This window comes from Prinia subflava, chromosome 17, assembly GCF_021018805.1.
Source record: "Prinia subflava isolate CZ2003 ecotype Zambia chromosome 17, Cam_Psub_1.2, whole genome shotgun sequence".
NCBI lineage: Eukaryota > Metazoa > Chordata > Aves > Passeriformes > Cisticolidae > Prinia > Prinia subflava.
Genome location: NC_086263.1, coordinates 8,349,576 through 8,372,602, shown reverse-complemented (window position 1 = coordinate 8,372,602; position 23,027 = coordinate 8,349,576). Strand labels below are relative to the sequence as shown.

The 23,027-nt window shown below is 45.9% G+C and overlaps 1 long non-coding RNA gene across 3 annotated transcripts in view; it reads left to right on the top strand.

Annotated features, from left to right (window-relative positions):
* The window catches only part of LOC134559499 (uncharacterized), a 78,271-nt gene that overhangs the window by 4,010 nt on the left and 51,234 nt on the right, over positions 1-23,027 (top strand). Inside the window, exon 1 of one of the 3 annotated variants that reach the window (XR_010082520.1) lies at positions 1,272-1,354. The exons of 1 other annotated variant lie outside the window; for it this stretch is intronic. This is a non-coding gene — a long non-coding RNA (uncharacterized LOC134559499). Of the gene's footprint in view, positions 1-1,271; positions 1,355-5,654; positions 5,725-23,027 lie in introns of those variants that run through there. One more of the 3 variants, XR_010082521.1, reaches the window with a different exon arrangement.

The following is a 23,027-nucleotide window of genomic DNA, read 5'->3' as shown; positions in this document are numbered from 1 at the left end:
CCCCTGGAGCATCACCCCACCCTTTGGGGGTGTTCTGGCTCTGCAGAGGCACCAGCATTGCTCCAGGGACTGGTTTTGAGGGGTTTTTTCATGACAGGCTGCACAGTCTGGCTGGTTGAGGGTTTTGGTGGCTCAGCCTCTTGCCTGGTGGGTGGCATTAGAATCTCCTGCATCCTCAGATGCTGCAGCTGCCCCAGTGCAGGGGCTGCTGGTGTGAGGTTGGGGGAGTTTAGCCAAACCCCTCAGTGGGGTCTCTGGGATTAGTGTGTGTTCCTTCTCCAGGGCTCAGACACATTTCCCAGGGTTTTTTCCCTCAAACACACACCAAATTTTATTATTCCATTCGCAGCAGAGGGCACATCTCTGCATACCCATTTCATAGTTCTAATTAGGTTCCCCCCTATTAATTTTTAAGTGAACATAAAACATGACCTCGGGAGGAGCCTGAGCTTTCCTGCCAGCAACCCCTGCTTGCCCTGGGGGTGTGCAGGGCAGGGGCTGAGCCTTTGCCAGCCTTGGAGCAGCCCTGCAGTGCTGGGTGCCCAGGGGAACAGGCCAGAGGGGAGCAGCTCCTCCTCCCAGGTGCTCCCCAAGCCCTGGTGCCATGTGCAGGGCATTGCCTGCAGTGGTTCCATCACCCCTGCATGCCTGGGCAACCCAGGGGCATCAGCTGGGCAATCTTCACCTTTGCATTACAGAGGAGCTGGGATTGTGCACAGCACCCTGGCACAGACACAGCTTTGACCTGTGACTCACTTTTCCAGCTGAGAGGTAACAAGTACTCGTGAAAAGCTCACCATCTGTCTCTCCTGAGGAGGCTCGGGATCCATTTGGATCCTGCAGTGTGAGCCTGGGGGGGCTGAGCTGCTGTCAAGTGCCTGCCCAGACAAATAAAGCCACGGGAGGCAGTGTGTTGGCACCAGAATCTCACTGAGTTAAATCAGGTTTGACAGCCTGAAACAATACCATCATCTGATGTCTAGTTTTCAGTTTCTTCATCAGATAATTTTTTTTGTAGGAAAGTGACAAACTAGAAATCCCTTTCATTTGCTTCACAGGGTTTGAAAATTTGGGGTTTTTTTTAGGTTAGCAAGCACAAAATTTACAGGAATAAATTGAAAGGAATACAACTTACGTCCAATGCTTTCTGTTCCTTGGAAACACGTTCCTCCTTCTAACAACTTCCATGTGGTTTTTGGGGCCGTTCCAGGGTGAGGCTCAGTGCCAGCCTGGGCAGTGCTCTGTGTGTTTGTGTTCTCCTGAGTTAAAGGATTGCCTCAAGCCTGCACTGTGGGCAGCTGATGTCAGAGACCTGGGGTCCTTGATATCCCGATGGTGTGGCCATTTCATCTGGGTAAGATCTGTCCCTCAGTGTGTATTAGTGGCCTCAACATCTCATGAAAGACCCATAACAGTCACAATTTCCAGAGCCCTAGTCCCAAGGTCTTCTGTGGGTAAAATTCAGAAGGCAAGGGATGCACTGGTGGTGTGGAAATACTTTCTCATGGGTGATTAATAAACTCCTCTTTATGCTTATTCTCATTTGATCCCTTCCTTGCTACTCTGCCTGCAGCAAAAAGATGGTATGTAATATATATACTCAGGACACTGATGGAAAATTAGATTTCTTTCAATGTGATATTAAGTAATGCTCCCAACCATGGGGAGAACTCCATATATCCAATCACCTTTTAGATGCTGTCTATGAAAATCAATCTTCTTTGGTCCCAGTGCTCATATTTTGTGTGTATTGCTTTGTGTTACTGTGTATTTTGGTTTTGTCTACTTTCTCCTGACTCTGGCACCTTTATCCAGGATGCAAGTGTTATCTTGCTTTGCAGATGGTCCCCAGACTCTGTATCAAGAATCCAAATGATGGCTGTTTTCCTAAGAGCCTGGCTTTGCTGCTGCTGAGGTGATCTCCCTCTCCTCCCTCCCTCCACCTTTTGCTCTGGGAGTGTTAATGAAATGGATGTGAGCATTGGTGCTGCTGAAACGCAGCCTCTGGTGTCAAATCAGTGCCTGAGCAGCAGAGTGAGGTCCTCCCTTGATAAATCAGTCTGGTGGGGACTTGCTATTGGTGCTGTGCTCCCAAACAGCCCTGCTGAGGCCACCACAGGAAGGGGTGGCTCCTCTCCAGTGGGCTCTGCAGTGTGAGGCTGGAAGGGCATTTTCCCCAAGGCAGGAGTTAAGCAGTGCTTGCATTGCTGGGACCCACCATGACATCAGCACCTCTGCAGGAAGCTGCATTGGGGAGCCTCAGCCCAAGAATTTTCAGCGTTTTTAACAATTCTTGAATGTGTTTTGTAGTCTTTCAAAAGATGAATTTTGCAACTTTCCCCCCAAACATGTAATCTGAAACTTCAGAGCTTCCCTGATGCAGATTAATGCACTAGGAATGGTATTTTATGAAAAAACAGAAAATTAACCAACCTTTTTTTTTTTTTTTTTTTTTTGATTGTCAAATACCAGGAGTTTGCTTTATGCAATCATCACCAAACCCTTCTTGGAGGTGTTTGTTCTTGCATTTGGACCTGTGATCTAAGATCATGCATAGCAGAGTTTTTCTACCAACCCTGTTGCAGACAGTTTCTTCCTGAACATAAGCTCATTGTTCTCCAGATGTAATTAGACCAAGTGTTATGACAGTTGGTAGGATTAGAGCACTTTGATAAATGACTTGTTTCTCAGAAGAGAAGGTTTGTGAAAACAAGACCATCCATCTAATTTCTCACTCATTTCCTCTGCCCAGCTTCCTTCTTGAAAATATGCATATGGTCTTGCATGTGAGCTGAAGGGAGGATTTTGGTGTCTCCCCCAGCCCATGGCTCCCTCTGAGGGGCAGCCCTGCCCTGGATCAGCTCTTCACCCCAGGATGGTGTCATTTCAAAGCTGGCAAGAGGGCTCTCAGCTCCTGCAGGTCTCTGATAAAGATCCCAAGGAGGACAGATCTTGGTGCAGACCCCTGCAGAGCCCAGGCTCCATTAACTCCTACCCTCTACGACCCAACCATCCATTTCTTTGCCCATCTTTGTCTCCTCCACCTTTGCAGACTGAGACACATTCAACTGTATAATGATTGTTGGAGGTGGTGTCGAAAGTACTGTGGAAATCAGGGTAAATTATGAAAGTACTGTGGAAATCAGGGTAAATGATGGTCAGGAGCATCCACAGCTCCCCTCATATGTGCAGCTCCAGATGTTCTCCCAGAGCAGGCAGTCATGTTTGATAAGGCATAATTTATCATTGTTTAGTCCATTCTGATTGATCCAAGCTTCTCAGAATTCTGAGAGGAGCCTGTAACTTTCTCACCAACCAAGGCAAAGTTGACTGCTCCCCAGACCATCTCTTTGGCCCTTTTTGCAAACGGGTGCAATATTTGTTTTTCTCCAGTCATTGCGGAAAGACTCCACCCCCAGTCATGACAATATCTCAGAGATGACAGGAGTGGCCTTCTTAGGACATTGGTCCTTTCTCACAGCAGCCTTGGCTACAGCTCATCTGGTGCTGTGAGCCTGGAGTCAGGAGGTGGGCTGGAAGATCTTCACTTTGTGATTTTGTGACAACTGTGCTGTGCAGGTCAGGGGCACTCAGAGCCAAGTCCCTTCCAGCAATGGCTGCTGCCATGAATCTGATGTGTTGGAATTCCTGGATCTTTCCTGCTCCAAGATCAGGGTGAATATAACTCAGGAGATGTTGTTTTTGAAGTCTTACTCTGAAATTTATTATCCTTATCTATTACAAGCTCACAAGATTTGAGTTCTCTCTAATAAGTCTAGAAAGTGAGCTAAAATGGTGTCTGCTCAAGGATATTTAAGCCTTAATTATCCAATAACAAGTGGACATCTATATTATTTATGTTTCTAGCCCAATAATGATCACCCAAAACCTGCAGTGCAGACTTCTTTCACCCAGTTACAGAAAACCATCCAAATTTGTGAAGAAGAAGGTGCAAAAAGACAACTAATCCACTAATCCCAGAGTTCTCCATCTTGGCTCCCATAAGTCACCGTACACTAAAATCCCAAATCCAAGTTTTTCACCCTGTGAGATCACACAATACTATCCAAACTACATCCCCATGATCCCAGTACTATCACCCATTTTTGGAAGCCTGTTTTAAGGCCTCAGGTCAAATGCAATGCTTCCCTGAAGTTCTGTGCCTGTCAGCACAGAGAGTCCAAGATTGTCAGCATCTAGAGTTCCCACACTGACAGACCTGTGCTGTGCATCCAAGGGAACTAGACTTGCCTCTCAGCACAAATTTACTCCTTAATAGGATGTTCTGATGACTGATTATTAATAGTTGATCTAGCCCATTCTGGCCATGCTGGAGCTTTAGAGTGATTTCAAGGTCATTTGGCCATGGCTGTTTTTCCAAGGTGGTTGGAGAGAAGCATGAGGGCTTCCCTGGGAAGTTCTGCATGCTGGTGTTAATCATTTATCTATTTTCTGAGTAATACGTGTGTCAGAGCTCAAGACAGTAGCTTTTCAGAGGTTTGAACAATGGTGACCATCCATTCCACTTTACAGCATAGTTTTTTATCTGAAATTGGGTTTTAGGCTTTCCTCTGTTGAGCTCTGTGACTGATCTTAAAAGCTTCTTGATATATTACCCAGGCCTATTAGATTCTACTAGACCTCTCCATCACCAAGAATTGATTTCCCCCTCTTCCCCCCTTAATGCTTGAACTCAGAAGGCCCTTAGGGCTTCTGGCTTAATTAAAAATTAAATTTACAGATCATTTCTCAAATCATCCCTTAAGCAGCCAGTAATAATGATCACCTCTGAGTGGTGTGTGTCACTGTCATTCTAATGTACTGTGTAGTAAATAGTAATGTGTCCCCTCTGTGAACCCTGTGTGGAGCAAGCTGCCCTGTGATGTTCCCTGTTTATTTAGTGTATCATACAGAAATCAGTGTGTTTTGAGTCCTGGGGACCTGTACCACACTCCATCTTCAATCACTTTGTCTTCTTACCATAGCAAAAGAGAGACTGAGTTGTCCTGCATTTATGAACACTTCTGTTTGTTTGAAAACTATTTTCATCTCCCCCAGCTGTTTCCCCTACAATTTGAAGATGATTTTTTCTGTTCCCTTTGCTGGGATATTCAGTTTCCAGAAGTCCTTTTTCTTTCCATTGAAAGGAAGCTCATGTTACACATGAAGGGAATAGGAAAAAGCTGCCAGTCCAAACTGGTGCAAAGGGTTCTTGCTGTGATGCTTCACAGTAAACACACTGCTGAGAGTCTGTGAGGTACTTCAGTATTACAGGTGGCACAGTTCATTGCAAACAGATCATCCAGCTAACTGTGCCCTCTCCTGTGAGCATTCTCTGTAAGCCAGCCCACTAATGGCTTGCTCTGTGAGATTTTCTTGGGCATAATTTACTTTAACTTCTTTAATCTGTGATGAATCTGCCAAGACTTTTCTCTAATTATTTACTGTTCATCCTATGCAATTGATTGCATAAATTCTTTACTATATTTGCCTTTTTTGTTGTTGTTATTATTTTGTGGGTTATCTGTGTGTTTTGAAATAGAGAATTAACATTAATGAATGGTGAATAGTTTTACTGGTGCACAAATCTCTGCCCTCATGCAATGGGAGGTGTTTGCATGAAGCCACTTGGAGCCTTTGTGCAGTAACAGGTGGGTGAGCACAGACCTGCAGGCTTGTGCAGATCAGACTCCAGGGCTCCATCCATGTTTGCTTTCTCATCAGGTAAGTGGTTTTCTTCCCCTTGCATATTTGTTTGTCCTCTCAACTCCATGCAGCATTTAATTTTGTTCCCTTTTTGTATCCTTTTTCTCTACCATTCTCAAAGGCTCTTACATTTGAATTTACTCTGCTCTTGTGCTTTTTTTCTGACCTGATCTCAGCAGTGCTGTGTGAAGCCAGAAACTCCTTGTGCTTATTTCTTGATTTGGCCAGCCCGGCCATTTTCCAGTGCTCCTCACAAATGTTTTAGGGGCTGCCTGTGCTATGTCACACCTTTAAAGCTGCCATTGGTGGGCCTGTGCCCAACAGCCTCAGCTCCACCAGTCAGACCTGCACTGTGTTGCTCTGGTCTGTGGCTCAGCTGTGCTGTTCTCTTCCCTCTCCAGGCACCATTCTGTTCTATTTCCAGATATATTTTTACTCATTAAACTCCTAAAAGAGAGGCTGATCAGAAGACAGTCCCAGGGAGGATTTGGCCTAGAGATATCTTGCCAGATCCTCTGCACTCAAGGTTGAATTTTGATGGGGATGAACGTTTAACAGCTCTGCAAGTGGTCTCTGAGCTGAAGCCCTGCAGTAATAGTGAAGAACAGACTCAGGAAGAAAAACTTGACCCTTTGAAACCCTTTTTGCCAAAGTAGTACATAGCTAATAATTGTTGGAATTACTCCTGTGAAAGCCCCTTGCACTCTAAGAAACATCACTGGAGAACAATAAGTTAGGCCCAGCTGAGCTGCCAAACCATTAACCCCAGCAGCTGAAGGGCTGTGCCTGTCAGTGTCTGTGTGAATCAGCTGTCCAACTGGTGGCTACCCTCCAGATTCTGGGGGGCAAAAAGAGCAAAAGCTGTCCACAGTATTACCTGAATTAGCCAGGGCTGGGTTAAATCAGTGGCTTGAATCCTCTGGGATTTGCAGAACCCTAAATCTCCCCCAGTGAAGGTTTGAGCTTCTGCCTCCAGTGGGGGTCTGTGCATCACCAGCAGCTGCAGATCCCCTGGAAGCAGCACACAGAAACCTCTCCCAGTCTCTTGCAGCCAGGTGAGTGATCCATGGCCCCTGATCCCGAGGATGCAGTGGGCCATGGGAAAGGCTGTCCTAGAGCCAGGGATGCTGAAACTCTCTCAAAGATCATCCCAAGGGCAGATGAGCCGAGGAGGGGTGGAGTAGCACAATGTCCTTTATGATGCTTGTATCCCCAATTGCCTGTTCTGATTATGCTGGCTATTATTGCCTTAATCCAGCACACACACTCCAAAGAGGAATGCTCGTGATTCCTCTCCTAGAGGTGCTGTTGTGCTATGGCAGAGGCAGCAGAGGAGTGGCAGCGTGCAGCCCTGCCGTGGTTTGGGGTTTAACAGGCAGGGCACCATTAATCTCCCGTCAGCAATTAGTCACGTTTCCATTTCCTTTCCAGAGGTGCAGGCTGAGCTCAGCGCTGCCAGCTGCAGGAGGGCTGGGCTCCCTGTGCCACTGCACCCCTGCACTGCTGGCACAGGGCAGCCCCACCCCTGCCAGAGCTGGGGTCAAGGGAAACCACACCTGCCTCCCTCTCCAGATAGCTTATGGCTCTTGGAAGGAAGGAAAAGGCTTCCCCTGAGTGTTGTCCTGGAGTCTGCATGTGTGTGTGCCACAGACAACCCCGGGGCTTTCTCTCAACTTGGACTGTCACAGCAGATAGAGTCTGAGGCGTCTCTTGCATCACTGATTTGCTCTTTCCTGATCTCTTCCCTTCCCTCAGTTAAGGATGTTACTGCATCAAGGTCCTTGTTCCTGATCTCAGCCCACTCCAGGGGGTCCTGAATTAATATTTAAGGTTCTTGGCTTGGCAACTGAGTCGCTGTCCTGTTGTTTGGACCTGCTTGCTTGATGCTTCCCGTGGGAGGGCAGGAGAGCCGTGTCCCTGCGGGCAGTCCCTGCCTGCGGCAGCCTGGCCATGGCAGCAATCTGCATTTCCCTCACACGGCTCAGGCCAGCGCTGCCCTTGGTGTTCCCCCAGCATCTCACCAAGGATGTGTCCCCACCACGTGGCTGGGTCTGCCAGCACCAGCACTCTGAGCTTGGAACAAATCCTCGATGGGAGAGGAGTCCTGCTTCAGCAGGGAGGGGAAGGGATGCTGCTGGACTTGCCTGTGTAGTCCTAAATAACCTCCTGGTTATCGCTGCTCTTTGATAGTGTGTTATTTCCTAGAGTAATGTTGTGTATCAAAATAGCCCAGAAACATCTGATTGCCTGTAAAAGAGAAAAACTATAGATTGCAGGTGCTCCGGAGCTATTCTGAAGTAAATCTGTTCTGTGTAACTGGAGATGATTATTGAACATAGCTACAAATTGTGTCTGTGGGGCTCCTGTCTCAGATTGGGTGCACGTTTCTGGGGTGTCCTGAGACCAGTCCAGTCCTGAGGGCACCTGTATGTGGCTAGAACACAACACTGTGCCAAGCTCTCTCACCCTGTCTTCTAGGATCTCTAGTTCTCTAAGGCTGCCTGGTGTGAACTGCCTGAAACTTTGGCAAGAAACCCTCTGACTCGCACAATTTTCCTTGGGAGAGAGATCTGGGGTGGGTGAGAAGAAGAATGCTGTGTGGGATCAGTCAAAACAGTGATTTTAATTCTGATCTGTTATCATAAGGCGTGTTCCCATGCCAAGCTAAAAAGGATTCCAAGAGAAAAGTAGCATTAGGAAAAAAAAAGAGAATTTTTGCAAGAACGTGGGGGTTTTTTTCATTCTTTCCACTTCTCCCTCCTCCTTCTTTGTGATGTTCTGACAAATTCTCTGGTGTCTTGCCAAGTATTTAGCAAGAAAATGGTTCCATTTTAGTATTTTTTGACAGATCCATCACTGATCATACTCTGGAGTCTGCCCTGTCTGCTCAACAGCTGGTTCTGCTCAAAGAGTCTACTGGAACTGTTTGTGCATATTTGTAAATGATGGATTTAGATAATACCCACAATAATTGTAGAGTCCTGCTGTTTTGGCACAGTAACCTTTTACATTTGCTTTGCAGAGGGATAAAGGATGATGCCAGGTACACTGTGAGCTGTGTCTTCCTTTAATGTGTGCTTAAGCTGTCATGTGAGGTCATGGCAGGGCTGACCTCTGTGGAGGGAACAGCTGACTCTTGCTGGGCTTTAGGGGAATTTATACTGGATCAAGTGAGCCTTGAATCTTCCAGTGCTGCTTTGGGGACTGGCTGTGAGCAGCTGTAGCTTGGGCCAGTTGTGGTGTTCAGATACATCTTCCAGTGATGGATGCAACAGGTATCATTGGCACAGGAACAGAATTACCCCATTGTCTGAAATGGCCCTCTGTCTGCATGTGGGATCAAACAGATCTTTTGAGATTCAGGGGCACTGGTTCAGCTCTTGGGGCTGTTGGGTTTCATGGATGTCCCAGTGCTGAAAGAATGACATCAACTTCAAAGCTGGTACCTGTTGGATGTGTTTTTGGGTCCTTATCCCAGCTTCTCAGGAGTGTCTGGTGTGCACCAACTCAGCAGCACAAGCTTTCCCTCTGTCCCCCAGGCTGAGCAGCTCTGATTTGTGTCTGTTCTTCCAGCTGCAGGCTCTGCATCCAGGGCAGAGCTGGTTACCTCTAGACTGCTTTGTAGTGAAGCAGCAAAGAACCTGGTATTGTCTGTATTGATAAAAATGCAAAGAAATGAATCTGTGCACATCTTTGACAAATAGAATTCAACCCTACTGTCTCCTCTGCCTTGTGCTGTTTCTCCTGTCAATCTGTGCCACCAGTCCCACTTGGAGACCCATTTCCACCAAGGCTGTGCTGCCTGTTTGTTTACACATACTTGTGTAAGCTGCTTTGGTCTGGTGGTTTCAGAGGAAAGCACTGAAGTGGTCCCTGCACTGCAGCACACTGCTGTGTGTCCAGCACACCTGGGCTCTGCTGCAATGAGATAAGCAGAGCAGCCCTTTCAGGCTCCCAGCAGAGCTCAGATGGTCATCTCAGGGGCCTGCCTCACCAGCAGGAGTTTCTGCCCGTCCTGCTGAACCCTGTGTCTTGCCTCCAAGCTTGTTTTCTCTCTGCTGACTTTGAGTAAATTAGCTTCTACTCTTTTTCTCTCTTCCCTCACAAAAATAAAAAAAAGGAGAGGAAAGAAAGGATAAGAGCTAGCTTGGGAACTGTTGCATATGTGAATGCAATTCTAAAGTAGAGTTCATCTGTTTTCCTTGGAGGCTGCAGTCAGTGTGTGCAGCCGTGCTGCTCTCCCTGCTCCCACCAGGCTCTCCTGTCAGTGCTCCCAACAGCCTCGTGAGGGTCCAGCTCTGCATCCTGTCCTGCACCTGAATCCTAATGCAGCCAGTTGGGAAAGTATCTCCTGCTTGCTGTGCTCCTGCTGGATGCTGCTCTCAGCTGGGTTATTGCTCAGCCATGGTGCTATTGCTGCCTGATTTATATGGCCTCTCTCCTTCTTGCTCCTCTGCTGCTTGAGTGCAGCCATTATAAAAGCCATCTGCAGCTTGTGCCTTTATTCCTTGGGTTTCTAGGCTGGCAGATGGTATGGACAAAAAAAGAGCCTTACTCTGTCTAAATTAAGCAATAACACATCAACTTCCAATCACATTCTTATTATCACCTCGTGATCGCACTTTCATAAAATCCCTGTTTCCACAGCTAAGCATGATAGATATTTCTCAGCCTTATGGCTTGTGTCTGAAAGGAGTCTCTGTGCCACAAGCCTAAAAGGACATTTCAAGAAATTACACACCTGTCCTTGCTTCCTACTTCGCAGTTTGCAACAGCTCTGCCCAGCCAGCCATTTGTTGCTGCTGAAATAAAACCTGGACAAATTCCTGTGTTAGGTGGGGCCAGAGCCGAGCCTGGCTCTTGTGCTGGTGGCTGAATGGGCTTCTCATTGTCTCCTGTGCCCTCATTTGGTGTGAGTTCGGGTATCACTGCAATTCAGAAATCTCAATTTAGAGCTCTTATCTTGTCACCATAAAAAGCAATAATTTGATTCTGTTCTGTTACGGATTTTTTTTCCTTCGTTTGACCTGCTGGTTTATTATCTTCTCCTCATTTGGCCTAATTAAAGTGCTGTGTACAGCAGCTTGTTAGACTGAACTGCGTTCCCGCATCGCTTCGGGAAGTGCATCTTCACTGATGGCTTTAGCAGCAAGACTGGCCCTGGGCAAATCATTTGTAGCAAATCACTTGAGTGACTGAACACCACCTCCTTTTTTGGGTTGTGAATCGTGGCAGATCGCTGTTCTTGTTTCTCTTGATGATTTCCTGTGACTAATTTCTGGGCTGGGGTTGCTCACCCCTGGCTCCCTGTGACTCGGCATTTGTGGTTCAAGCTGCTCCAGCTGGACCTGTAATTTGTAGGCAATGCTTTGGTTTCTTGATTGAATCAGTCTAGCCACATCAATACTTAATGTAAATCCCGAATTTTCTTAGGCATTCTGGATATTTTACTCAGTCTTGCAGCTTTACGAAAGACTTTTTGTTGCATGTGGAAGCTGAATGCAAAAATTAGGAAAATCTAGTTACAGAAAATGTTTTTTTAACCCTGGCTATTTCATTATACACATTTTTTTCCCCCCAGCATTCTCCATGTTCTAGTTCCTAGTATCCCCATCACCCTGTAATAAAAGCTGGTTGTTTTCTAACTCAGAGAGACACCCCGCATGCAAAACCTGGGGGAGCAGAGGTGACACTCATGTTGGTGTAGCAGAGGAGACCTGTGGCCCAAGCTAAATTCCTCTGTCTTTATTCTGCAGCAGATGCTAAAATTTGCCCACAAAGAGCAGTTACTCCCCCTTGTTTTTGCCTGAGTGTGGGCAGGCTGGGAGCAGATGAGGTTTGCAGCTGGTTGCAGCTCGCTGAGGAGGCACTGGGGCTCTGGTTCAGCACAGTCTGCAGGGTCACTGCCAGCTTCTGTGTCCCCTCAGCTTCCTCTGGAGCCTTCATCAGCTGGGGCAGCTCTGTGCCCTCCAGGTGAGAAGTGCCTCACTCCCAGGAGGAGCCTTTTACTGTGCAGCAGGGGATAAGTTACAGCATAAATGAAAACAAAGTGCTTAGTTCTCTCTGCACAGAGCTCTAATGGAAAAATATGCTGACTATTTTCTGCTCTTCCCTCAAAAACTGATGTGTTTGTAAATTCTAAGCAAGTACTGACAGGTGACTAATTTATTTTTGTCAGCTTAGCAACAAAGCCTACCCTTTGCCACCATGTTCATTTGTTATGGCAGTGCATTGGCTGACATTGAGATTCATTTGGGTTTTTAATGTATCTCAGTGATGCAGCATCGTAGCTATTCAGCTGCATTCCTCTCTTTTTCTTCTAAAACTAATTAGTTTCTAATTTCTCCCCATTATTTCCTTAAGCTCTGTGTGCATCTAAAGACAGGCATTTACAGTTTTCCTGAGGTGGAAAGCCTAAAGCTGCAGTTTGGAGGCTCACGAGGTCATTGCTGACTTCCACCTCTTTTTTTACAACCCAAAATGCAGGGAGAAATGGAGAGGAATAGAGGCAATTTGATTTTTTTATTTTTCTTTTCTGGAAGATGCAATGTGCCATTGCCAAAAAAGATCAAGACTGATGTGCCACCAAGCCCATGAATATGCCAGTGGGTGCTGTCAAAGTCAGTAAGAGCCTGGAGCAGTGACAACACCGAGCTCTGTGCTGGCCACTCCAGGTGGGTGTGAGCCCAGCAGGGCCGTGGGAAGCACAGGGCTCAGGGTGGGCAAACCCTGCCCATCATCACCCACCTTCTGGGGAGACTGGGGATCCTTTCTAGCAAGAGCCATCTGGGAACAGATCCAGGGCTGCTCTGAAGGGCAAAGGGCTGGAAAAGCAAAGGGCTGGACCTTTTGTATTTCCTATGCATCTCCTGTGTAGCTCCCATCGAATGAATGAAGATCATCCTCTTGCTGTGCTCCTGCTCTCAGCTAACCGTGGCTGTGACCCCAGGGACAGCAGGACTCACCAGAGCCAGTCCCCTGATGCTCACTCTGGGCTGGCTGCAGTGTTGGACCCTGGGCAGTGGTCCAGGATGGCACAGAGGTGGTTCCCACAGTCTCCTCACCACGGTGGGTGGGTTGTGCCCCAGGATTGTGTCACTCACCCAGAACGGGGCACTGTGTTCCTGTCCTCACTGCTGTGAAACAACAGCTCCTCCTCCAGATGTGCCGTGCTCTGCTGATGGCTCAGGTGCTGAATCCTGTCCAAACTCTCCAGGCATCCACTGTGCTGGGAGAGGTAACTCCCTGCCCTGCCTCCCACTGCCTTTGGAGCACCTCATGTGGCCAAGCACCCACTGATCTCACGTTTGACAGGTTTACTCGTTAGAGTTTCTTGTCAGTCTCCAGCAGGATCTTATGGATGCAATATGGAAAAAGGCAGAGGACATTGCAGCATCCCTTTGTGCTCATTTGTGTGCTGCTTTCAGTGTGTTAGTAGCATAGTAGCAACCTCGGAAATTATTGGTTGAGATTTCTTTTGCACATCATTCTCCAGTAAAGCAAATATGGCAATGGCTTGAACAGGTCTGTGTCCTTTCACCTTCATGAATAAATTTAAAGCAGCTGGACCTTTTAATTTATTTTTAACAGAGTTGCTGGAAACACATAATGTTAGCAGTATCCATGTCAAAACATGTTTTTATAGCACGTTTCTAGACCCTTTAACTTCAACAAACCATTGAACACTCACGGATGGCGCCATCTCAATTATCTGTCCTCTGTGCATTCCCCTCTCTCAGCTCTCAGACACAGGCCCCGTGCTAACCATACATCATTATTACACTGACTTCAGAGCACTAATTGACACAGAATGAAATTCAGAGCAGGAAACAGAGAGACTTTAGCATTCAGTATGAACAGACTGCAAATTAGTGTTACTGCTGTAAAGGTTAACTGAGATTGAAAACTGTTCTATTACTGCTGTGTAATCTGAATGTTTCCCTTTTTTGGGAAATAGCCATGATTGGCATCTGAGGAGCAGAGGGGGTGCAAAGGGAAGGAGAGCACCTGAGGCCGAGGAAATCCTACAGCAGGCTGCATATTAATGTCAGCTTTAATCAGCAATCGTCATCTGAACTTCCCAGGCAGCTGTGAAACTCCTGAACTGGGAGGTCTTCAGAACATCCCAAATGGAAGGGAACAGGTAAATTATAGCTTAGTGAGCTGCAAGTCTGGGACATCTGGAGCCAAACCAGGGTAGAACTGAATGCCTAAGTGTACATGGGCACAACGTTTATTTCTATTGCTTACCTGTAAGTCACAGATTTGTATGACTGAAAGAAAAAGTTGTGGAGCAAGTCTTGCCTCCCAGAAATTTGTCTAAAGACCTCCTCCATTTTTTGACAGCTTTATGTTAAGGGTTTACTGTAAACACCAGAAGTATCTATAGCTGAGTCCACAGAAAATGCTGATTTTGGTTCAGGATGAACAGACACTGAATGTTTGCTGCTTGAAGCAGACCACAGCAGAATCATCACCTGCATTATGCAAATTTTCTCATATGATATCATGGCAATCTTTTCTGTGATTACAATATTAAAATTCTTAAAACTGTTTTACCTTCAGTAGCGGTCTACAGCAATCCAAAAACATCAATTAGCAGGTTAGCAATACATATAAGAGCCAATAAAACAGTTACTACTTACAAGCAAGCTCATTAAAACAAGCTCATATATATAAAATAGCTTTTTCCTCCCAGTTACTGCAGTGGCAGCTCATCCAAACCAAACACACAGCCCATGTTCAGCTGCAAGGTGAATTTCCATGTGGCACGAGGTGTCATTTCTGATGGCATGCACACAGAGCCAGCAAACCCCAATAACAGAGTGCTTGTGAGAGTGCACGGGGATGCCAGAGGTGCTCCAGCCACCCTTTAGTGCTTGCAAGAGTGTTCAGACAGAGCTGAGTGGACAGTCCACTAATGACAATGTGCTTCCCTGTGAAAGCAGGGAAGTGCTCTGGAAATGGTTCATCAGTTTCACTATAAATGAACCATAGAATAGAAAACTGGCTACTGCTGGCTGGAATAATTGGACTATGAGAAAAACTCATACAAAAAACCCCTTTTCATCTTGTATGAAAAAGGCATGTGCTTCAGAAAGGTCTGTGTAGATGCTGCCTCCCTCCATGGACCTTTAATTTTTTCCTTCTGCTGACTCCTTGCTCATCCATCAGCTGATGTGATGTAGCAGGAGCCCTTCAGAGATTTGACCCCCATTTGTGAAATGAACCAAATCTGCTTTGCCCATCTGCAAATTATGGTGCCAGGGAGAGCAGGTCTGAGTCCTGATGTGGTGAGGAGTCCTACTGTCTTATCCTTTCTGCAGAAAGTGGGACCTAAAGCCAGAGTACACTCTGAACCCCTCTCACAATAAATTCCTGCTGCTGTCATGGTCTTTAGCAGGGAGTTTTTAAGGTATTGGACTCAACATGGAAGTGGCTAAACACTCTGTAGCTTGAACTTGATAATAAAATAAGTAAGTCTCATTTCTAATTTTAAGTGGAAAGGTAATTCTGCATTACCTGCAGAAAACATAAATGCATTGCTGCCTCCAATATCAGGTGTCATATCCAAGAATGGACTTAGGATAGGTACTCCCAACTCAGAAATTCATACCTAATACTCTCTAGCCTCTTCTTCCATCACCTAAAACCAGGAAAATAGTGTTTCAATTAGTTTTTTCTTTTTTTTTTCTTGAAATGCATGCCAGTGAGCCAATTAAGTAATTCCTATCTCAGTTTTAAGAATAATTTATGGGGAGTTCCTCCTGAATTAAATCATCTTTTGTGAAAGATTGCAATGGAAATGTCTGTCTTCACTGTGATCAGTCAGCTTGACTCTGAGCAGCTGCATTTCATCAAAGATGACTTCATGCCACGACTTGCTAACAGCAGCCTGTGTTGTGTCCTGTGTCTGTACTATAGCTTATCAGGAGATGGGAAAATAATATAAATATTCAGTGATGAATTTAGCACTGACATATTGCAAAACACAGATGCTGGATCTCAAAACTGTGAAATGAATGGTTCACAGGGTCTGATATTATCCCCAACATTCAGAATATGTTTTGATTTATTTCTGAATGAAGATATCTTTTTCCATTTTCAGCATCTCCCTGGTGTGGGAAGCACTGATGATGCCCATCCTGAGCACCTAAAGGTGGTGGGGGAGCCTTGTCCTAGCAGGAGTGTCACAATGTCGTGTTCCTAACCTCATTCAGCTGGATGCCTTTCCAAAGGCCTGATCCTGGCTGATCTGCATCCACGGGGAAGCTGTAAGGTGGGAATGTGGCAGGGCTGCTCATGAGAGCAGCTGCCTCTGTGTGGGATAGTCAGGGGTGGGTTTTGAGAAGAGAAAGGCTCAGCAATATCCAACCACCACATTTTGGTACAGACACATCAGGCAATAGGAGTAGGTCGTGGAGAAGCTGAATTTTTAGAAACCCAGAGTACTTGGAGAAGTGGTGGAGGTGGGGAAGATGAGGCACCTCACCTTCCTGGGGCTGTAGGGCCAGGCAGCTGATGGTGGGGCTGGTGCTGGGGAAGGAACAGGCAGCTCAGGGGCCTGGGGAGATCAGCAGGACACACAACCCCACGGAGCAGGGGGGTCTGTAGAGCTGGAAACAACAGCAGAGCCAAGCTGGCTGTTGGGCAGCAAGCAAAGGCTGGGAGGGGCTCTGGAGCAGCCACACAGAAGCTGTGCCAGGGGCTCATCCCTCTGCACGGGTGCCTCTCACTGCCCTGCTGCAGAGCAGGGCTGTGCTGGGTGCTGCCTCCCCAGCCCTGGCAAGCTCTGGTGGCTCTGAACATTTTATACCAGTGTAAGGATATTGAACGAGGTACTGGTATTAAATAATTGTATCAAAGAATAAGAACAACCCCAGCGCTAGCCTGTTTTCAATGTCTGGTAACAGTTACCTTTATTATTTCATCTAATCCCTCCTGGAGGTGGATTTAGAGTTTCTTTCTTGAAATTCAGTGTTTGCCCTGTACTCCTTGCTCCCTCCCCAGTGCTGTGATTTACAATGGAGCTGCATGTACACTCATTACTAATAGCAGATTTGGTTTCATGCCATGTACAAATTCTTTGCTAAGAACCATGCAGTAGCATATTCTGTCACTTTGCTTTTTGGGTCGTTAATGCACTTGCCTTCCTTCCCCTCCCCAAAGAGCAGAGGGATGAGGATTATGCACTTAAACCAGAGTGTGTGCTTAAGGCTTGCAGGTAGGAGAGGAATATGTGTATCAAATGATACACACTGAGGCCAGTGAGTCCTCCCTGACGAAATAAAAGGATGAATCAAACCCCATAAACTTCTCTTTGTAGTCACTAGGAGTGACATATCATCAAGGCCGAATTGTTTTCCCAATGAAAGCGACGCCGTGGAGTTGATTCATATATGTCACCAGCAGGTAGCCTTCAAACTGCCATCCTGGGCATTAATTAAAACTCTCCAAGTTGTTTTCCACAGCTCGCTGTAAAACACCCTCCAAAACTGGAGTTTGGCAGCTGCTGGAGGGTAGAGGAGGCCGGTTCTTGGCTGTGTGTTCTCCAGGATGGCTGTGGAGCAGGTGAGGAGCAGGGGGCACTGTCAGACAGGGAGGGTGCCCTGAAGCTTTTGTCTCAGTTTTATTGCCACAGCAGGAGGATGCCAAGGGGTTGCCAGAGGGTTTAGTGGCTTATGTAAATAATTTCATGCTTCAACTGGGTTGCAGTTGCTTTTAAAAACCCGTGCTATGGCCCAAAACTGTGACCCTATAGCTGTGAGCACACTGCCCTGAGAGACACCTCGCACACTGGGCTCCTGCACTTCAGGCTCAGAAAAATATTGAACAGCTCTGCCCTTAAAAGGAAACTAATAATAAAACCCCCACCATCGTTTGGCTGGAGTTTTGCCTTGAAGAGAGATTTTAACACAGGGTGAAATCCGTTGTCCTTCAGAAGCTGGTTTTGTTTACCTCAATCAGTGCTAAAATATTCATTAAAGATGGCAGAACTGCTTTGTATTATGCAAAGAATCTTCATATTAAGTGTTGTCTGTATGTGTTCAGCATATGAATACATTATATTCTTAATGCTCTGACACTGCAAATAGTTGTTGTGAAAAAGGATCCTGACAACTTTCTAAAATATGTATTTGATTAAAAAAAACCCCAGCCTTGGGGATATATCAGACCTCTGGGTAATTTTTAGATGAAAGACTGGACAAAACCTCCTCACTAAGTTATTCCAGAGGAATAAATTGATCTAAAGAGAAAATGTGAGATGAACAAAACCAACCAGCTGCTGTATCTTTTTCAATAGGTGTTGTCTCATGTTGCTTTTGCAGGCATCCCTGTGTGTGTTTTGGTTTTGCTTTTGTGGATTATGGCCCTCCCTGCTGGGCTGGTTCTCCCCAATGTGCTCCCCAGGCAACACCTTAGCTGCAGTCTTCCAATCTGAAGGAATGTCAGGAACGTCATTCTGGTGGCATTAGTCACATTTGTCTCTGAAGCAAATTAAAAATGCTTTGCAAAATGTGCAGAAATAATCCTCAGCCTAAGAAGCTAGGGAATTCCAAATTAAAATTGGCTTTGGACATGTGTGTCGGTAAATGGCAGATTGAGCTGATGCCCTCCCACCCTGTTTTTGTGTCCCACTGGCAGTGTATTTCTTGGAGCCTTTGTAGGAAAATATGTCTGATCTGCAATACATCACATTATTAGGGTGTTTTTTTTCCACCAGATTGTCATAATATTTTAGGAAGTTTGTGTTGATTTTGTTGTCAGGAAATGAAAGTGAGATTCATGAATAAGTACAAACTAATTTGGCATAGAGATAAATCTGGTTTCTCTAACAAAAACAGTGTTAACTCTGGAGTAACTGATTATGACTCCTCATAAGCAGCTTTGGTTGTTGTACAGAGGAGCAGAGCAGCACTTGTGCAAATTATAACATATCTAATAATTTCTGAAAGAGGAGTACAAAGATGATAGCCACTTAATAAGGCAATTTTTAGTCAAAATATTGTTTTTCCCTTGGAACTGTCCCATTCAAGTTCCCTAATTTGATTCTTTTTACTATTCTAATAGACAGTTATTAATACCATTACTGAGATGAAACTGTGGTGAAAATTTCCTAACCATTTTTTATTCATCAAGGGTCCTGAGCATATTCTTCTGCCTTTTGTCATAATCTTCTACAGAGCTACTTGCAAGAGAGCACTTTGCTATTCCCCCAATTGCTATAATTCAACATGATGGCTTTCAGTGATGGAAAACCCTAAAATATGATGGAGTTAAACAAATTCCAGAGGAAATAATGTGAAAAATATTATTTGGAGCAGATACAGATGTTAGTTTTGGTTTGGCTCTTCAGATGAGCAGAATGTAAGCGCTCACTGATGGGTCTGGAGGGACTTTTCTTTCTTCTCCATCTACAAAGCCTGGTGGCTGCTGAGTGTCTGTGCTCAGCTCAGGGGACTTCAGCCTGGCCTGGCAGAGGGGCAGGGAATGTGCCTGTGGCACAGGGGCACTGCCGGGGGTCACGGTGCTGCCTGGTGAGGAAAATGCACCTGTGCCACCTCAGAGGATCTGCTGCTCAATGCACTGCAGAAATTCAAAGAAAAGGATGAATGGCCACGATCGATATTGTGCATTACTGTGTGCATGGTGGTTTTTGAGGAGAGGAGGGAGACCGAAACAGGTGATATGTTCAAGAGGAAAGTCTGTGCTGACAGCTGGACAGAAGCCAAGTGCATCCTTTACTGCCTCAGTGGCCAAAACCAGGAGCACAAGAGTTTAACTCGGAGGGATGCTGATCTGCTCCTCCAGTGATTGCCTGTGTGACTAAAGAAAGGATGCAGATAAACAGGCTTCCCACTTGGTCCCTACCTGTGTCTGCACTCACTGACTGACTTAGGAGGTAGGTATAAAAATATTTAATAAAACTCTTTACTTACAAGGGGAAAAAAAGGAACAAATGCACAAAGGGAGATGGTAGAAGGAAACTATCTTCAGTTTCTCTAGGATTTCTGCTAGAATAAGTAGGGAATTATTAATTGGTATTTTAGGAGAGGTAATAAAATTTCAACGACTAAAATTAAATCTTTATCTCTTTGGCAACAGAAACAGAAGACTACAGAGGATATATTGGGAAATGTTGTCTGTGTTATCCGAGTTCATGTGGCCTCTCAGAGCAGCAACACTTGCCAGCTCCAGTACCAAAATTTCCAGCAGATATTTTGGTTTTGATAAATCTGAATGCTTTTCTTCCATGGCTGAAGGGTTACAGGAGGCTTTGCTGATTCCATGGGGCTGACAGGGTCCTGGAAAAGCAGAAGGAGCCCTCAGGGAGGGTGGAGAAGGGGCTCTTTCTCACTACAGCAATATATAATTTTAAGATCCGATGGAGTATTTCAAGGTGCCAGCCCATTCCCTAGTGCACAGTGGTGGTATCTGTATTTAGAGTTACATGTAACCAGGTTTGCACAGTCCCATCAGAGATGAAGATGCTGGTGTGGTGTGACTGCCACATGTGGAGAGGTGGGAGGTGCTGTGGGGAGCTGCAGGGGTTGCTTGAGCTTTGGAGCTGTGGAGAGCCTGCTGATGGTATCCCTGAGTGATGGCGAAATCAAGGAACCCTAAACACAGTTTTTCTAAATAAAGTGCACATGGTGTGTGCAGGAGAAGCCCAAACACATATATCTTTCTTTAGCTTTGATAGGGGAACGTCTAAGGGCGGGTTTTGTTTGCTCTCTTGATGTTTTATGATTCACACATTAATTCCAAGCTTTGCCAAAAGCTCTGACAAATTTTGCTTTTATTAGAACTTTCCCTTTTGAGTTCTTCTCTCAGTGGTTTAAGACATAGCCCTGAGCAGTTTCTGCAGCTTCCCAGGGTGCCTGCCAAGCAGAGGGAGCACAGGCACTGCAGGTACAGCCCTTCCCTCTGTGTCAGGCTGCTGGCAGCGCTCCAGCCCGGCCCTGAGAGGCAGTTCCACCTCTCTGGATGTTTCTCTCCTGTGCTGCTGCTCAGGTTCAATTCCCCCTCCATCTCTGCCACAGCCCATCTGTCCCTGACCCCTTGCAGGTGCACCCTCCTTGTGTTTTCTTGCTGCTTCTGGAGGCACCTTCCAGCACACAGCAACGAATCTGGACCTTCAGCTCAGTTTTGTGTCTTGACACCTTTGAATTTGATTTTGTAGTTGAGGTAGTATACAGGAGATACTGATCTTGGCCAGATATTTGACTCAAATTACCAAAGCTCAGCTTCAGGCAGCCCCTGGCTGTGTGTTTATGGAGTGTGGGGCTGGGGCAGCTCGCAGCATCACTAAGTTGGTGGAGCTGCATTTCCCTGAGGTGTGTGGAGGTCCCCACCAGATGAATGTCCATCAGCCTGGCTCAGGTAAAGCTGCTTTTCCTCTGTTTTTCCTAAAAGGAGCCTGGAGCAAGCGGCTCAGCCATACAGCACCAGGGGAGATGAAGACACTCAATCCTTCCCCAGGCCATTTGGGTCTTGCCAAATACTCTGCTTTCTGTGAAAAGGACTATTTCCTGGGCTGGAGAGCAGAGGTGAGGTGCCATTTCAGAGATGGTTTCTTGCACCTTTTTTTTTTCCCTATGTATTTTTAAATGGGTATTTTATCTAAAATCCAAAGAACTGGTACCAGTGCTTTACACCAAGGAGAGACCTTTCCTGATATTAGTGCTCCATGGAGCTACTGAAATATGCACTGTGCATTGCCCTATAAGGGATGATTAAGTTCTCATTGTTTAGGATGAGGGATTTTCCCACAGGGAGCTTTCCCAGCCAGCAGCACATGCTCCTGTATGATGTGCAGTGTGCTGTGGACATCTTTGATCTGATTGTTTGCAACCTTCTCTTCTGGAGGAAACTGCGCTTCTGTAGTGGTAGAGTCATACAAAAATAATGTGCTTTAGATATCTTCAGCCAGAAAGACACAAGAGACCATGCCATGAGTATTACAAAGACACCAGCTTGGAACCTGGAGTAGTTCTTGCTTCAGACAATTATTCAGCTGTAGGTTTTTCTGTGGCTGCAGTGATGGATGATGCAAGGGGAAAAATACCCTTCAAATTTCACTTTACTTGAATGAGAAGGGTAAAGAGTATTTATAAATGCTCCTGGAATTCTGAGAGAGGAGAGGGGACTGTGAATACATCTATCCTTTAACAGAAAACTGAGGTGTAGATCATGGTTGGATGAGAGCCTGTTGAAGTTTTCCCCATGGGCTCCCCCTTGCCATGAAAGGACTCTCAGTGAGTCTTTCTCCTCTCTCTCTGCTCTGTGTTCTGTTGAACTCTTTTCTCTGTAAATTGAAAATGGGACATCTGTAATGTGGAGACATTCTGGCAGGCAGGGTGTCAGCAAATCTGTGTATGATGCTCTTGTAATGATATTTTCTAGTGGCTGCAGCTTTTGTCAAATGGAGCTTTTGTCAAATGAGCATGGACATCCATCCATGGTAATATTCCATAAATACACCATACAGGCAAATCACTGGGCAGTGTAACACATGAGCTGAAAAGGATTTAGCCTAGAGTTGAGCATTCAATTTATGATAGCTCTTTCCCAGGCCATCCTTACTTTGTTTTTATGAGCCTCAGAATGACTGGGAGAAAGTGTTTCCTTCCAGTGGCCCCTCCATTGTTCAGTGGTGCTTTGGCTTCTGGTTTTGTGCAAACGCTGCCATGTTGGTCATCATCATCCTCATCTCCTTGACACCCCACTTTGTTCTCATTACACAAGATGTTCATGATGTGCTGTGCAGTCTGGGTGAGTTCTCCTCAGGTCTCTCATTGCCATATGTCTAATGGCAGATAAGCAGTGTGCAGCTTGTTATCTCAACAGAGAGGCAGAGCCTGACTGCAGCCACTGGAGCCAGGATAATGGGCCTTGGCTGAGTCTAAAGCATCACTGCAAGTTTTTGGTTTGCTTAGGGCACTCTCCTGCAACTGAGCTGCTGGATGAGGGGAGCTGGCCTGGTTTTAGGGATGCTGACTTGAGCTGTAGGATCAGCAGAGGGTATTTCTGAGCAGCTCTTAACTCTGGCTTCCCTTTTGAACTGCTGTTGTACCCCAGCAGTAACTCCATTGCTGTTGTAAGGAGATTGATGGAATAACACTGGAATACTCAGGAATGCAGGGTAGGAGCTGTGCTCACACCCTGTAGGTCTCTCCAGCTATCATCAGTTCCCCAAGGGAACACGTGGTAATCTGCTAGAAGAGTACATTTCTGCCTCTCAGCTAAAACCACATTTAATCTGATCTTTTTGTGGCACACTATTACAGAATGCTGAAGTTTTCTTATGTGGATTTGAT